Source organism: Camellia sinensis, chromosome 9 (assembly GCF_055761805.1).
Source record: "Camellia sinensis isolate YWXY chromosome 9, ASM5576180v1, whole genome shotgun sequence".
NCBI lineage: Eukaryota > Viridiplantae > Streptophyta > Magnoliopsida > Ericales > Theaceae > Camellia > Camellia sinensis.
Window position 1 is genome coordinate 12,713,723 of NC_138969.1, and position 18,009 is coordinate 12,731,731.

Genomic DNA, 18,009 nt, shown 5'->3' on the forward strand with positions numbered 1-18,009 from the left:
TTTATTAGTCTAAAAAAATTATGTAAATATTAAGTGAGAATATTAATAATTATTTTTACAATCTTGTAAGTAAATTATCATATGTTTAAATTTGTCCCTAAAGATTATTTTTTGTGACCAAATTTAATTATTCCTTAAATATTAGTCTCTAAAGGACTAATTTCTTGTAGTGTCATTTCAAATCCCATGTGTTAAAGAAGCACATAACACAACACATAACAAGCTTGGTTGATTACCTAATCAAAAGGAGAGAGAGCGACATGATAAGAAAGTTTACAAGTTATTACTAATTAAACAATAAAGCCACAAACTCATAACTCATGTAGTTGAGTTCACACTTAAAAAGAATCTGAACTACGTGTTATTTTTTTTGAGTATTTTTCTTTGCACGAATTCTAAGTCTCTAGTACCTTTTATATATAAAAGGCTTAAAAAGGAGGTGGTGTAAGGAAATTAAAGAATGTTTGGGAAATGGAAAGGAGGGAGAGGAGGGAACAGAGAGCTTGTAGGAAGTGGGGGGAATGAATGGGAGGGAATTGTGGCAGTGGAATTTGAGGAATGGGAGGGGCAAATGGAATTTGAGGAATGGGAGGTGCTAATGGAATGTCAAATGGCAGCAAATTCTTCATCTCATCATAATTTTATAATTTTATTAAAAAGTTTAAGTCATAATTTTACAGATACAAAAAAATCAATCATATAACTTAGCATATAAAATATAAATAAAGCAGTCTCTTTTAAGTGATGGAGCTCCTTAGTGAAGTATATGTATGACTATCAATATTTATGAAGAATGCCATGCAAAAAAAAAAAAAAAAAACTTTATTATTATTATTTTGCAAATTCTTCATCTCATCGTAATTTTATAATTTTATTAAAAAGTTTAAGTCATAATTTTACAGATACAAAAAATCAATCATATAACTTAGCATATAACATATGAATAAAGCAGTCTCTTTTAAGTGATGGAGCTCCTTAGTGAAGTGTATGTATGACTATCAATATTCATGAAGAATGCCATGCAAAAAAAAAAACTTTATTATTATTATTTTACGAATTAACATGTTATGCAATAACAAAATATTAATATTTAAAATGAATCTACTAAAATTAAATCTTATTTAGAAACAGGTTAAATTAATTAAAAAGTTAACAAATTAATTATTATAAAAAGTCAACTTATTCTCTTTATATTTTATATATTTTTTAATAAAAAAATTAAAAAATTAATAAAAGAATTTTGCTAATAAGGGCCCCTAAGGCATAAGTATAAAAAATAATAATAATAATTAAATAACATAATACAATTTTTATTAAATTTAATATACTTTTATTGAAATTAATATATATTTTAACATTTTCACATATTTTGAAGGCATGTTTTTCCTAATTTTTAATATGGTTTTGGCTTCTTTCAAGTTGTGAGTATCTGATTTTGGTAGGTTTTTTTTAGACCAATTTCGATGATTCGAATTATAGCCCAGTCTTTCCCTATTTGGTTGTTGTATCTGGACTTAAGTTCCGTGGAGCTTGTTGTTGTATATGTCTTGATATCATCCTTTAATTCCTTATTTTTGAGTTATAGGATGTGTTGGGCAGGTTTGTTACATGTTGGGTGTGATTGGGAGCAAATGGTTGCTGCCCAGAATTTTGGTCCTTCGCTCGAGCGAGCCTTTTGTCGTTCGAGCGAGCTCTGTGTTTTAGATCCTTTGCTCGAGCTAGGGTTCCTTCGCTCGAGCGAGAGTTGAGTTTTGTGTCTGGTGGCTCGAGCGAGAAGTCCTTCGCTCGAGCTTGCGTCTGCGTCTAGTTTTGGACCTGAAGGTTGCAATTCTTCGCTCGAGAGAGCGAGGTCTATGTTTTGGGTTTCTTCGCTCGAGAGAGCATTCTGTCGCTCGAGCGTGCTTCTGGGTTGCAGACCTGAAGCTTCGCATTGTTGGCTCGAGCGAGGCTTTCTACGCTCGAGTGAGAGTTCTTTGTGTCTGGTTGCTCGAGCGACCAATTCTTCGCTCGAGCGAGCCTGTGTTATATCAGTAGACAGCAGCGGGTAAAAACTTCACTTTTTCATCTCTTTTGGTTTCAAAACCCTAGATCTGAGCTCTCTCTTTCTCTCTACACACCTTCTCTCTAGGGTTTCATCTTTTTTTTAGTGTGTTTCTATCCTAAGTTCTTTGTAAGAAAGATAGAGGGTTGTTTGGGCTACGTTTTAATATGAAAATTTATGGATTTGGAGCACTTTGGATTTTCACCATCTTCTCCTTTGGTCTCTTCATTTCGAGGTAAGGATACCCTACTCCATCTTATGAGTTTTGTCTTTAATTTTGGTCATTTTGAATAGTTGGTGATGTTGGGTAATATTGAGAAAGTTAGGGTTTGTTATGTAATTTATGAAAGAGGGGTTTTCAAATATTAAAACCTAGGTGTTTGTGAGTTGTTGAAAAATGGAATTATTGTTGTTAGATTGGTGAAATCAAACCTTAGGGTTGATATGTGAAATATGGGAAAATGCCTTAGTTATTATGACAAATAAATTTGTATAACAAATTTTGGAGAAATGAGAAATTGAGTTGAGAATCATGAGATTGGAAAATTATGGGGTTATATGGTGTAATTGGATTAATTTATCACTCACCTATGGAAAATGTTGATATTATATCTGTTGATGCATTTATGTTTTGTTCAGAAATATCTACTTTGGGCTATCGGTGGAGGATAGTCTTGATTATTGTAGACATTGCATGTTGATTAGGAAAAACTGAAACTAATCACATTGAACTTGTCAATGAATATGACAGTTGGAATAATACATCAAATATGTGTATTGATTGATCCCTGTATATGATAATTGTTTATATACTTGGAATACGTGCATTATGTGGGAGGAGATAGGGGATGTACTCCATGGTTTGAGGGAAGATAGGGGATGGACTCTCAAACCAGTTTGGGAGGAGATAGGGGATGAACTCCATTGATACAACAAATATGTGTATCAGATTGAAGTGTTAATACAGCAAATATGTGTATTAAATGGAAGTGTTAATACAGTGAATATGTGTATTATTTGGAGTATGGAAATGTTTGAATATGAGATGAAATCTCATTTATGAATTGTGAAAATATGGAATTGTTTTAGTATGAATCTTAGTCTCATTGAATTGTTTGGCCAGGTTCTGAGCCATATAATATGAAATGATTTTGATAAATAACGGAGAAATGAAATGTAACATGGACTTGTTTGTCATGGAACTGTATTGTGAGATAAATTGGTTTATAAGTGTTAACCTCCTGTCAAATACTATTGTTTTAGTCATTGCTAATATTTGGTTTAGTATATCTCTGCTGGGCTATGGCTCATCCTTTATGGGACATCATTTTCAGGTCCAAGTGATATGCCACTTCCAAGGATATAGCTTGGGAGGTTCTAGGAGTTGAAGACTCTTTATTATTTTGTTACCTTTTGTTGTATTACATGTATATTCAAGCCAAGGGCTTTTTATGATATGAGTTAGTACTCTCTTTTGTGTAACCAAGTGTTGGCTTGAAAAGTTGTAAGCCGTTGGACATTTACTTTTGTTGTCAACATGTAATACGTTTGTAAGGAATACTCTGATAAATGAAATTAAGTTCTATTTACTTATATCTATGCATGTCTATAATGTGGGTTTCTAAGTATTATTTTGAGGGCGTTACACGAATCGTTCACTTTTTAAGACTCGTTAAGTAGAATATTCATGTAAAATATCAAGATGATTTGATATCGATAGTTATATGTTTAAATTATATTTGTTTTACAAAATGGACGATGAATATAATTTCAAGAACAACTATACATTTTTGGTGGTGCTACATGGACCAATTAATATACATACTAGTGTACTAACTAGTGTTATGTCATTATTACTAACCCTACATGGTATACATGTTAGGTTTTATTTCTTTGCAATCTCGTTTGACAAAACTCCTTTGAGTTGTAATTTTATTCGTATTTTTATTTCAGTGAGGCTATGAGTTGTTATATGCGAATCTAACCCGAATCGAGCCTTGCAGAGAAGTTTGTGATGTTAATGCTTTCAAGATTGCCACTTCACTGATTATGACGGGGATCCAGGGGGTCCAGGGGGCAGCGCCCCTTGGCGGGTCCGGGGCAGCGCCATGGCGGGGTCGAGGGGCAGCGCCCCCGAAGCAAAATGCAAAAATGCATTCCAAGTTGCCTGTTCCGGTAGTTTTGGTCGCCTGTAAAAGTACTGAGATGTGTGATTTCGCGCTTGAGTGGGTTCTCTAGCGCTCGAGCGGACCTCTGTTATATCACACACATATTTTGCTGAAGCCGCTCGAGCGGGCTGTTGGGCGCTCGAGCGGACCGTGCGAACACAGTTTTCCGGATTTCAATAAGGATTGGGTTTTCTTCCAAATCTAGGATTATTTTTGGTTTTCTATAAGTAGTTGGTTTTCTCCCAAAACTAAAAAACTCCTGAATTCCTCCAGATCTTCTATTTGGTTTTTAAGGTTTATATCTGAGGATATTTTGTTAGTTTTCTTTGATGTTTTATTGAGTATTCAACTCATGGTTTAAAGAGAGTACATCAAAGGTTTTATTTGTTATACACAAGAGAGAGAGAGAGTTGTTCTTCGGTGGATTCTGAAGAATTCGAGCCTGAAGTTTCGGTGGATTCTGGAGTGGCTCATCGTAAAGACAATTCCGAGGTGAAGACGGGGTTGGAAGAGACACATAGAGGTTGGTTCAATTAGGCGTGGATTCGCTAGGTAATTGAGAGTATACCTGTGCAATTCCTTTAAATCTTCTTAGTGGATTGTTTTGTGGCTGTTACCCGTGGTTTTTTAAAATCGTTGTGTTGATTTGTCTTGATTGTTTGATTGAGATTGTTATATACTGCTTAAAATTGTTACATAATCACAAATCAATATCTAGGAAATTTCTAGATTTTTCAATACAAATCACAAGTACCTAAAATCTCTAAAATTATGCCACATCATCTGTTAGTATACTAGTTAATACATTAATTGATACATATAGCATTATTCATACATTTTTTGTAATACAAATTTAATCTAAACATATAGATATTAATGTTTAAACATCTTGATTTTTTTTATAAAATGAACAATTCAAATTATGAAAATCTATTTTAATATAAACTTATCAAATTCAATTACTTCCTTAAATTGAGATGATTTTATGTAATTGCTTAGAGAAAAAACGACATTGAGGGTAGTGCCACCGATTGGGAGAGAACAAGACAAAGAATTGAAATGAGTGCTGATAATAAATGTTCAAAGAGACAAGCTTTAAAGTTGATATGTTTAAGAATAATACTATACCTATTAATTAAAGTATTAATTAATAATATGTCATAATTTAAGAAGTTTTTAATATTTATAATTTATATAATAAATAGATTAATAATAATATTAAAACTAATATTAATATATTAATTAATATATGCAGCAGACCATCGTATGTTTAAACACCACAACCTACTTGCTGTGAAATGTCTGAGAGTGTCCTAGTAAAGAGTGCATAAATGCATGCTTGCATGTGTCAACGCATAACACTTGAAACACCACAACCTATTTGCAACCATTTGAGAAACAACGTAAACAACGTAAGGGGAAATTATTAATAAATCTTAATAGTTTGATTTAATTTTTATTAAGACTTATTAAAAGAAATTTTTAATAAAATTATTGTTGAAAATAACTTTTTGTAATATTTTTTTTATATGTGTCGCTAAAAATTAAAAATTAGTGATTTTTTTATTATTTTTTTTATAAATTGTTGTTAAAACTTATAATTAGATACGTTTTTTTGTAACGAGTTTTTCAAACGGTTGCTAAAACTTATAATTTGTGGCATATTTTGTAGCAATTTTCAAATTGTCGTTGAAAATTAACAATTAGTGACATTTTTTAATAGTGTTCGATAAAAAATACCATTAATTCTCACAAGACCTATTAATGATAAGTCCACCTATTAGGACTTACACGTAAATACTCCAAACAATAATTGTTACATCTATTTTATTTTTAAAGTTTTTATTAAAATTTACTTAATAAATTTTAACAAATAAACAATTTGAATAATTGAAATAAAATTTAAAACAAATCTCATTGAAGGAACAATCGCGATTGCTGTGCAAAGGGTGCAACAATCACTCCATCTCTCTAACAAGGCTAGTACATGTTATAATTGAAAAAAGTAATTAATTTTAAATCACTAATAAAATTCGAAAGAGACTAAGACCAACATATGAATACTTGTTGAAAGCACATTTATTGGACATGATCACTATTTATATTTTTTTCTTACTTTTGAAGTGTATTTTAATCCTCATGCCATTAAATTCTTCATTTTCTTTGTTCTCCTCATATGTGAGCATGTATGTGCACATACACACGCTCATAATAATAATAATACTAACAAATAATAATAATATTAATAAACTAAAGTTTAAAATTTTAGATTGAATATCAAAATGAAACCTTATTTTATTAGATTTTTGAAAAATTAAAACATTCAACAATAATTTTTTTAAAAAAATCTTAAACAATATATTAAGTGATTTAACAATTGAGCTACCTCTGATAATTATTATTATTTCAGATAGGACCTTTGATAATTATTATTAGCGAGAATAACAACCCAATGCATGATTGGAGTAGAACAAAACCAAAAAAAAAACTTGGTTTCGTGGCAAAGGCGTTTGACTTTTTTGTTGTTGTTTGGTGGGACACATCATAGATGTCCTGTGAATTAATACTCGAATTGGAATAATAAGTCAATAAAGTTAAGGATAAGAAAGGTTGAGAGATTGATTCCCACTTGTGGTTCTAGCAAGCACTACAACTAACCATAACATCAAACTTTCAATGAGATTTTCTTTTGAAGATTTTGTAATTACCATCCCTTTAAAGTGAGGTCAAACCTTACTATCTTAAAATTATGAGAAGGTGTCAGAGAAAATACTAGAACGCAAAAGGGGTAATTATTTTCTGCTCAATCTTACATGCCACATTGAATAATTTTTTTTTTATAAAAAAAGAAGTTTGTGAAGGCTAGCTACCCAAGCTAACTTTCTCACCATTTCAAGAAAATTACCTGTGAGGGGAGTTTGCACCGAACAGGCGGGCCGAGCTAGTCGTGACTCGACACATCTTTGGGTCATGCGACCGGGCTGTCTCAGTTGAGTGTGAATTGGGCCGAAGTTCCGAATTAGTTCAATTGGGTTGGCCCAAGGTCTGGAGCTTGGACTGAGCTAGTTGTTGAGCCTAGATATTGAACCAAGGTATCTTCGATGATACCTTAAATCGGGCTAGGCCATTCTGCTATACACCGAGATCAAACGGCGAGCACCTCGACAGATGAAGATGGAATTAATGCGTAAGACCGAACTAGTTGATTATCTCGGCCATTGAAGATAATCCAGATTGAGGCCCTAATTCGGTCGACTCAGAGTGTTATTTGATCAAGTATTGGGCGGAAGTTGTCCTTGATAGACCAGGTTTGATTGAGCATGAGCTCACTGTGAATTGGTGAGCTCGGTAGAGCCGATATTCAAAGTTCTGTCAGGACCGGATAGATAGCACAATCTTAAGGGCAGATTGCAGCGTTGTGCTAAATATAGTACGGTATGAATTGCTACGTGGCATGATTGGATTGTAGAAAGGAGATTCCGCCATCCATAGGCACCAATACCTATAGGCAGTTTCAGCATTCAGTGTTTGGCAGTATTTATACTTACAAGTGGAAGAAGACAAGAAGGGAGCATATCCACACGCCCAAGGAAGGACGGACAGACAAAGAGGTGCGCTCAAAAACTATATAAATGGCGTAGCGCCTCCATGCACAGGTCTGGCATTCTTGTTATCAGAGCTACCTACCTCTCTGTCTCTTCTCTCTTTTTCTTTTCTCTAAGTGTGCTAACTTGATCGTCGGAGAGGTTTTCTAGCTGCACACCCGTCGGATAGCTCACCGTCTTTCTGTTCCCAATTTGAGCGACGTTACTCAGAACTTAGACACGAGGAGTATGGAGAGCGACGAATATTTCCTTCTTGTACATTACTTAATTTTTTGTATCTCATTTTACTTATTATGAATCTAACTACTCTTTTGTACCATAGAAAAATCTCAAAATATTTATTTTGTTTTGTGAATTTAGTTTCTTTATGAATTAAGTGTAATTTTCCTCTTTAACTATGGCTCAAAGGCCAAGCTTATTTATTTAGCCAATGTGTTTTGGCTGTCACCTTACCCTAAACAAGCTAAAAAGCCTTACTTTAGCTTTTTTTAACTTCTACATAATATATCATTGTGCTGCAATAGATACACCAAATTTTCTTCCAAACTTTTAAATAGCATTTTTTTTTTATTACATAAACATACTATTCTTTCAAATCCCTTCTCTAATATCACTTGTTTATATAAATAAGTGTTCGAGATTTGTTTCACATTGTGTTTTTTAAGCCATTCAAACTTAATTCATGTTGTTTGGAGGTCTCTCTACCTAATGAGAATTAGTTTTGAGTATGATGTCTCAAACTCTAACATGAACAAGGACTCTAGATGTGGGGAAATGAAGGATGGACGATCGATGGTGACTTCTCTTTTCCTCAACAGCAAGATTGAAACCATTAACGGGACATTAGGTATTCAATGTTGAATTTGACTTCTTGTGTCAGTTGGGTGACTTTCCAGAAGGCGAGAGCTCCAACATAGAGTTAAAGGGTTTCTATAGTTAAAACACATGAAGAGAATATAGAAAATAGATTGAGTGCATGATAATGGAGATAATGAAGCAAACAAGATTTGACTCTAAGATCTTCTGGAACTATAACTCAAACACTATCTTAAATAATTATTTTACAAGTTTAAACTATTAACAAATGAGTTCAACAATAAATATCAAACTATAAAAGACACATTACTCATTTTGGATTTAAAAATCAAAATTCTAAAAAATTTACCAAAAATGATTCAAACATATCTAGTAAATTTACCATATTCTTGAGACACTTGGGCTTAGTTGGTTGGCTCTCAATTGGCCATACCCTTGGAAGGAGGTAAAAGGTTAGATGAAGGAATTCAGTCAAGTTGCCTAGCAAATGCGCCAAGTGACCACTCTTACACACCAAAAATCAGTCAAGAACATTTTCTCTCCATTGAAATTCTATTTTTCCATTAGATAACTTAATGTTTATGATATGAACTAGATGCATATTGTGTCCCTACAAATCAACAGAATATATTCCATCATGGACATCTAGATAATGAAGATGACAGGTGGATGAGATTAGAAAAAAAAGTCAAAAACAAGAGAGAGAGAGAGAGAGAGAGAGAGAGAGAGAGAGAGAGAGAGAGGTGAAGCAAGTTGATTGGCTATAAATAGATCTTTGAAACTAGGTATTGGCATCCAATTTGAGCATGAAAATATGAGAGTATTAGAGGAAGAGAGGCCTTACATGAAGATAAGAGTCTTGTTTGGTAGCCAAGGACGACTTGCCTCGTCCATCAAAGGGGGTGTTCAAGCACATCATATGTTTATATATTTAGTTCTCTTATCAATACAGAAATATCTCAGAATATGAATGGATAAGATTTTACAATATTTGTTAATAAGATCTAGTTTTAGAAAATCTTATTTGTTTATATATATTTTGTGTTTGATTCTGTAATGGGTTTATTTCTATACATTGGAACCTCCTTGTTTGGTTTGAGGCAATCTCCTTGGCTAACTGACAGGCACTTCTCTCTCATGCTAGGCCTTCTCTTCTTCTCTACAAGCACTTCTCTCTCATGCTAGGCCTTCTCTTCTCTTTCATGCTATGTCAAACAAATTCTTTTTGAATGTGACTTTCACCATATCTAATTTAAAATTAAATTTTAGATATTTTTATGAATATATATTTTTGAATACATAGTTTTTTTTTTTGAAAATTCTCGAATAAGCCCAATTTGAACTCAATAAATTAAACTAAAGTTTGAGTGGAGTTTTTTTTTTTGGAACTGAACTGACTAATTTATTAAAGTTTTACTTTGTTAATTTTTTTTTTGTTGAAAAAAACAGAGTATCAAAACAAATAACAACAATAACCTAACAAATATAAATATTTTTACCAAAATAACTTAACATAACAAACAACTTCGTAACAAACTTAGGAGTCATTTGGCAAGTAATTATTTTAATAAAAAGGTCAAAAATAATAATTAAAAAGTTAAAATGTCAAAAATTTGGCATTTTTTAAGAAGTGTTGCTTGATTCTTGAGATTACGCTTTTGTGATGGGCCAAAAAACAAAGACATAGTTCCTCGTTATCAAAAAAAATAAATAAATAACTTGTGCTTCTAAGTTTGCTTTTCACATACTCTACTCATATTTGACTCCTATTAGTGTTACATTATGTAATTAAGAAAGTATCGTTTGATCCTCTGATTTATACTCCTGAGATGGGTAAATGATCCAAACACATTTCAGTTTTTTAAAAAAAAATTGTGCTTCAACTTTTAAATGGAAGTGACTTTTAAAATAAATAAATTAATTAACCCTTATGTATAAGGGGAAAAACAAAAATGAGAAGTAGAAAAAATAATTATAAATTCATAAAGTATATTAATGCAAAAATCATTAATATTTTTATGAGTTTGTAATTAATTTTTTAAAAATAATTCTTATTATTATTTTTTTGATATTCCCCTATTTATAATAATTTCTGGTTCGACCAGGCATAATATTCCTTATCCGAAGTGGAGTGAGCGTGTGTGTGTGTGTGTGTGTGTGTGAGAGAGAGAGAGAGAGAGAGAGAGAGAGAGAAGAGAGAGAGTGAGAGAGAAGATAGAGAGAGAGGGAGGAATGGCAGCAGTGGCAGCAATAATTCCTTCAATCTCTACGGTGAATCTGCATTTTCAGGCAAGTCTGAAGAAGGGTTTGGGATTAGACTCAACAAGAAGAAGAAGAAGATTGAATTCTCTTGTTAGCATCACTCGAGCCTGCCTCCTTCACCGCAGTGCTTCTCTCCTTGAATCTGCAACCAAGCACACTGTAACATTCCTACTTTCATTCTCTTTTTCCTCATCTGGATTCTATGATCTATCATATATTGTGATGTTCTTTAACCCAAACCCCAAATGAAAAAAAGAGAGAAAAAGAAAAGTATGCCCTGTTTCTTGTTCATATTATGGGTTTTGTCACAACTAATATTTAGTTTTGTGTGTTTGGTTTAATGTTATAATATAATGCAAATTAAGTTAATATGGTTATAACATCTTTGTAATAAATTATTTTCCTCTTTAACTATGGCTCAAAGGCCAAGCTTATTTAGCCAATGTGTTTTGGCTGTCACCTTACCCTAAACAAGCTAAAAAGCCTTACTTTAGCTTTTACATAATATATCATTGTGCTGCAATAGATACACCAAATTTTCTTCCAAACTTTTAAATAGCATTTTTTTTATTACATAAACATACTATTCTTTCAAATCACTTCTCTAATATCACTTATTTATATAAATAAGTGTTCGAGATTTGTTTCACATTGTGTTTTTTAAGCCATTCAAACTTAATTCATGTTGTTTGGAGGTCTCTCTACCTAATGACAATTAGTTTTGAGTATGACGTCTCAAACTCTAACATGAACAAGGACTCTAGATGTGGGGAAATGAAGGATGGACGATCGACGGTGGTCTTCTCTTTTCCTCAACAGCAAGATTGAAACAATTAATGGGACATTAGGTTTTCAATGTTGAATATTGAGAATATTCTCAATGTCAAATTATTTGAACTGCATTGCCTTCTGAAACTGGTGACCATAGCATGGGAATCATGGACATGTTGCTCAATCAGAAATTATTGGTAAATTAAATCCAATTCTAATGCACCATTTGTTTGGGCAGAAAACATTTTCTATATAAAACTTTTTTCAAAAATGTTTTTTGGAGAAAACATTTTTTTATATTTGGTGGTGGTGGGATGAAAGTGGTGGTGGTGGTACGATGAAGGTGGTGGTGTGGTGATGGGGTGGCAGTGACGGTGATGGTAGCGGTGGCCATGGTGATGGTTATGTGGTGGTGGTGGATGTGAGAGTGGTGGTAGTAGTGTGGTGATATTGGTAAGAGTTTAGTTCCGAAAATGTTTTCCTCCTTTTAAAGCAAAAAACATTTTCTAGCCAAAAAGACTTATTTCCCGTTAAGACTTTTATTTTCTATTATACCAAATTCCAAACACTAGAAAAATACAGAAAGCCCAAACAAACGGAGCGTTGTGGATCCCTTTTCACTCTTCTCTTGATTATCTGCAATTATGTAGGGAGTAGGTAAAGGGCAACTAGTCTATATCTTCGCCTCTTCCGTGTTCTTTTGTAGGTGGATACATTCATTAAAAGTGGCATGGTGGTTGGATTAGGATCTGGCCTTGCTTCATGCATAGCTATACAATATTTGGGTCGGCAACTTCGTGTGGGTGCTATAAAAGATATAGTAGGAATATCCACGTGAGTTCATCCTTTTTATCCGCTATCAAATAAGTTGCCTACTATCTTGACCAATTGAATTGAATAATAAGATAATTCCTAATAATGTAAGAAACTTAATTAGCTGAGCATATCAGAGCAGTTGATGCTATTGCATCTAGTTATATTCTTTTTTTTTTTTTTGATCGGCAACAAAAGAGTTATTAGAAAAGAAGAAAAGTACCAGAGAGAACGAGAGAACAAGAAGTCCTCCATGAAAAGAAAAGAAAAAAAAAAGACGAACTAAAATCTCGCACTACATATCACACATTGCCTCAAATCTCTAGAAATAAAAAAAGAGTGGAATTCTTTAGTATAATCTCTTCTTTTTTCTGGTCCCTAGAGGTTCAAGGCAACATGCAATTCTTGTGTAATTCTACGCCTTTGTTTTTTTCACTCATTCTAGATAGAACATGTCAATGAGTATCAGTCACTCTCTTGACTTGGTGCAAGTTAAAAGCCTGTTTATTAGACTTGTTTATTTTCAATCACAAAGTAAGTTTAATTGTCATTGGTGTGATGTAGATATGTTGGTAGTGCTAGTGAAGCAGCGAAGGTAGGAATTCCATTGGATCACTACCAAGATACTTCTCAAGTGTGCACGATTTCTAAGTATCCAATGACTAGGTTGCATTTTAACTAGTGTTTGTGAGTATTTACATGCTTTAGATAGCTCTATTTGTATCCTAATTTGAAAGCAGACAAAAAAAAAAAATGTGAATCTGTGTGCTACTTTATTTAAAAAGTAACATATGTAAAGATCAATTTAGACAAAATCTCAGGGGAAATGAAAAGGGTGTGCAAATTCCCACTTGAATTTGATAAATTTCTTTTCAGAAGGTTTTCTAGACTGGTCCTATTAAATGACGCTATGAATTCATTGATCACTTGTATGCTTTTTCGTAAACTTTATACTGTTGCACTTGTCCTTTAACTTGTTATTTTGTAGATTGATTTTGCATTCAACGATGCTGATATTATTGAAGAAAGAACACTTATTTCATTAATTGGGCATCAGAGATTGCAAGGCGAGGAATCTATAATTCAAGAGAAGGTGAGTCGAAATATTGTTATTTGTTGGACTCAAGTTATGTTATTTCCATTTTATTTTTGATTTCTTGATCAAAACTTTTTGTCTTTCTTTTCCCTCACAGAATATACTCAATGCTGCTGAGAAACTTGTATTCATAGTCATAGAGAAATAATAAAAAAGTGGTCTAGAAGGTTCAATTCTAGTTTTAATTAAATCTGTAAGCTGTCATATGCATTATTGGCATAAATTGCTGGAAATAATTTACCAAAATAAGGGTTAGTTGACTTAATTGACATTTTAAAAGTCTTGTGTTAGTTCAACTGGATGGAAATTGCAGAAGAGATTGAAGACCTATTTTTAGGTGATGCGGAGGTATTCTCATGATGATAGTATGGCATAATGTCATCACAATGACAATTCCTTTTCTCATATGTAGAATAATAAGAGCCTATTTGGTGCAACTTCTTACAAGCTTAAGGCTGATGATTTGAAAGCAGAAGCTAAACCCCTTCCTAAGCTTCTCAATAGTCAGTTTTTCTTAGCTTAATTTAGCTATTTTTGTCTCATAAGGTGTAAGCAGAAGTTAGTAACACTCTGGCACATAAAGCAGCCCCTATAAGCTGCACCAAACAATGCTTAAATAAATTTCATAATTATGACTGCAATCACATAATTACAGGTACGGAGGAGACCATCTATAGGCCATGCAGGTCCAACGGGAGGCGACTTCCCACTAATCACTAGAGAAGGGCATAATGTTCTTGATGTTATATATACGTCGCCAATACTAAACCTTGGTATGATATGACTATCGTGGTGATCGCCTTAATTTCCTATGTTTTTGTCCATGTTGTATGATATTTTCTTAGAGGACCATTGCTTTAACCCGAAGTTGAAGTAGCCAACACTCTTGACAATATTGATGGGGTTGTAGACCATGGAGTCATTTCTAAGATCCCGTAAGTTCCAAGTTGCCTTGTAACCTTCTTCTGTTTTTGCATGGATGACATTTGTTTATGCTTGATGGATAGATAAGAATTTGTAGAAAAATTAACTAAATGAATAAAATTGTGATACTATCCTCAATGGCATGTAGAGGTCACAACTTGGAGTGATGGCAAGTGGTATCCACTCCTAGCGCTATGATGTAAGCTTGAGTAACGAAAATCAGCTTGTCCTAAAACATGATGGGAATGTCGCCTACCTACTACGTCCCCTAGACCCTATTGTAAGTGGAGCCTTGTACACTGACGTTTACTATCCTCGGTGACATGTTTTGGGACATTGCCCCACCTTATCATATGTTATTGCCATATCATTAGGAGCCTCCATGTGCCTACCATCATTTGAAAGACATAGACCTACAATATGAGGATATGTGTGCCTCCATTATCACTCCCTCTATTTGTTGAGCCATGTTATTCCTCGAGTGGGGATTAAAGCAAATGATGCCTATGGCCTACAAGCTCCCCTCTACGTACTTTAAGCCCATAACGTTATGCCCTTAGGGCATTGATGCCTGCCTAGATTAGGAGCAAGGCCTACAAATTTGAGCTGACTATGGAGTCATTGTGTAGTAGCCTGCATGCTACTTCCATGACACACTCTTATAAGATATTACCCATTGATTAGATACTTCGGACCATATGGCTCAGTGTTCTAAACCGATGGTTCGCTTGGGCTTCTGATGGTCCTACTCATCTAAGTATAACTTAATTTTGTGTTTCTTGTCAGTTTTTTTTGATAATTTTCTCTTCCATAGATAGTCAAGTGAATCATCACGATAGCTAAAGGTAGCTGCTTTGGAATGATAAACCATTTTCACATTGTCTACTTCTGACAGTGGTTTTAAACACCATTCTTTCTGGGTTATTCTTATTTTATTTCTAAAGGAAACTGATACATGGACAATGTTTTGGTTTTTTTCTCTCTCTCACACGCAAACATTGAGTAAAATGCAGATGCACTACAGTGATTGCTTCTGAATATGGGCTGAGCATTGTAGAGAATCCACCAAAGAATGCAGAGAGCGGAATTTAATCGAAACAGTCAGTAATAGAGATTAATTATTATATATGCCTTTAGTTTAATTACTACAAGTAACTTTTCTGGTATGACTGGAAAACGTGATTATGGAAAGCAAAAGGATGGTGATTAATTATAGATTCATGCTTCTGACTAATCCGATAATTACCTATAAACTAAAAGGATAGTTCAGAAAATCCTTTTTGTCATATGTTCACTACAAGAAAAAGCAGTTTTAGCGACTAAAAATATAAATTTCGTTGCTGAAAGGAGGACAATTGGCGACTAAAATTGAATTAGTAGCCAAAAGTGAAGACTTTTGGCGACTAAAACAGTTTAGTAGCCAAATGTGTAGTTATTGGCGACTAAAAATCAGTTTAGTCGCCGATTATATGGGTTTTAGCGACTAAAACAATTTTAGTAGCCAAAAGTGAAAGTTTTTGGCGACTAAAAAAATTTAGTAGCCAAAAGTATAGGTTTTGGCGACTAAAAAATAGTTTGGTCGCCGATTATAGGTGTTTTACTGACAAAAAAAAATTTGGTAGCCAAAAGTAAAGGTTTTTGGCTACTAAAAAAAATTTAGTAGCTAAAAGTGGACAATTGGCGACTAAAATTCAATTTAGTCGGCAAAAGTGGAGGTTTTGGCGACTAAAAATAAGTTTAGTCGCCGAAAGTGGTTATTTTTAGGCGAAAATTAATTTTTTTAGTGACTAAATTATTGGTAGTAGCCAAAACAAAGGTTTTTGGCGACTAAAAAAACATTTAGTCGCCAAAAGTGGCTTCCTTTTTTTTTTAATAAATAATTTATTTTTTACATAAATTATATTGAATAAAAATAATTATGTTTATATATATAGTTTTATATTAATACGGGTCAATATACTATATAAATAATATATTTTGCATATATATTCATGTGGTATTATTGTGGCATAGTGGAGAGAGTGTTTTGGTAAAGGTTTAGAATGTGGGAGGTTGATGGTTCAAAACTTGGGAAGAGCAGCGGGTAATTTTTATTTATTTATTTATTTATTTTTTTCTTAAATAAACTTTTGGCGACTAAAATGGGTGGTCGCCAAAAACTTCAGTATTGGCGACGAAAAAATAGTCGGCAAATGTATAAATTAAAAAAAAATAATTCACTATTGGCGACTAAAAATTTAGTCGCCAAATGTATAATTAAAAAAATATAAATGAGCTTTGGCGACAAAAATTTTAGTCGCTACATACTTGGTTTTTGGTGACTAAAAGTTTTTTAGTCGCCAATACCTTCGGCGACCATGTATTCGCGACAAAATCGGCGACTAAAATATTTAGTCGGGAAAAGTGAAAAGTCGACTTTTGGCGACTATAAAAGGACTTTTGGCGACTAAAAATTTAGTCACCAAAGGTGCTTTTTCTTGTAGTGGTTTCACTTGCCTCATTTTACAATGTGCCTCTCATATTTTCAATTGGACTTGATAGATTTTAAATCTTAGTAATAATTTTTGGTTTTCTTCTTAATGCTTTCGTTTCTTGTTTTCTGTTTACATTACATTTTTTTTTTGGTTTTGAAAATTGGATGTGAATTCACTTCATGTAGTAAATACATATAACTCTCATAATGACAGATATATAAACTATCACAAAAGGTATCAAACTCCTCTCTATAGGAGTTGAATCTACAACCTTGCACTACAAATGGTGTTGCACAACCACTAGGCAAAATGTCTTAGTTTATAAATTTTAGGGTAAATTACAGTTATCTCCTATGAGATTTTTGACAATTACTGGGATCTCACTTATGATTTTTGAAATTACATTAACCTCTCTTATTTTTTCTGATATTTGTCAAGATTCTTCTCTCCTATTAATTAAGCCCAAATGTTGTTAACTTAGTTGGGTAAATGACCATAATACCCTTTAAATACTATTCATAACCTCAAGGGAAGCGTAATTTATTTATATATTAAACTATCATTTTTATTTTTCACACTACAACAAATTTGGGATTTAAAGACGAAACAAATTTGTCCCAAAATGTATATGTTTCGTCACCCAAACTAATTACGACGAACATTTTTCGTCACTCGTTTTGTCTCTAAAGGGTCGTCACTAAAGGGTCCTAGAGACGAAAAAAAAAATCATCATTGAAAATGATAAATTTGTGATAATTTTTTTTTGTCTCCAATATACTTTGTTGGGAACATACTTGTAAGTAATTAGCGACAAAATATTTTGTCATTAAAGAAGAAATTAGAGACAAAAGTATTTCGTCATAAATATAAGAAATAGAGACGAAATAATTTTGTCACGTTTAATATAAACGAAGATGAAATTTTTTTGTCAAAGAAGCTACCAATAGAGACAAAAACAAATTCATCATTAAAAATGATAAATTTGTGGCGAATTTTTTTGTCTCCAATACACTTTGTTGGGAACATACTTGCAAGTAAT

General features: G+C 33.0%; 1 protein-coding gene across 2 annotated transcripts in view; it reads left to right on the plus strand.

Moving 5' to 3' along the window:
* Positions 1 to 18,009, plus strand: part of LOC114265851 (putative ribose-5-phosphate isomerase 4, chloroplastic) — a 260,134-nt gene that overhangs the window by 138,244 nt on the left and 103,881 nt on the right. The gene's annotated exons all lie outside the window — the stretch shown is intronic.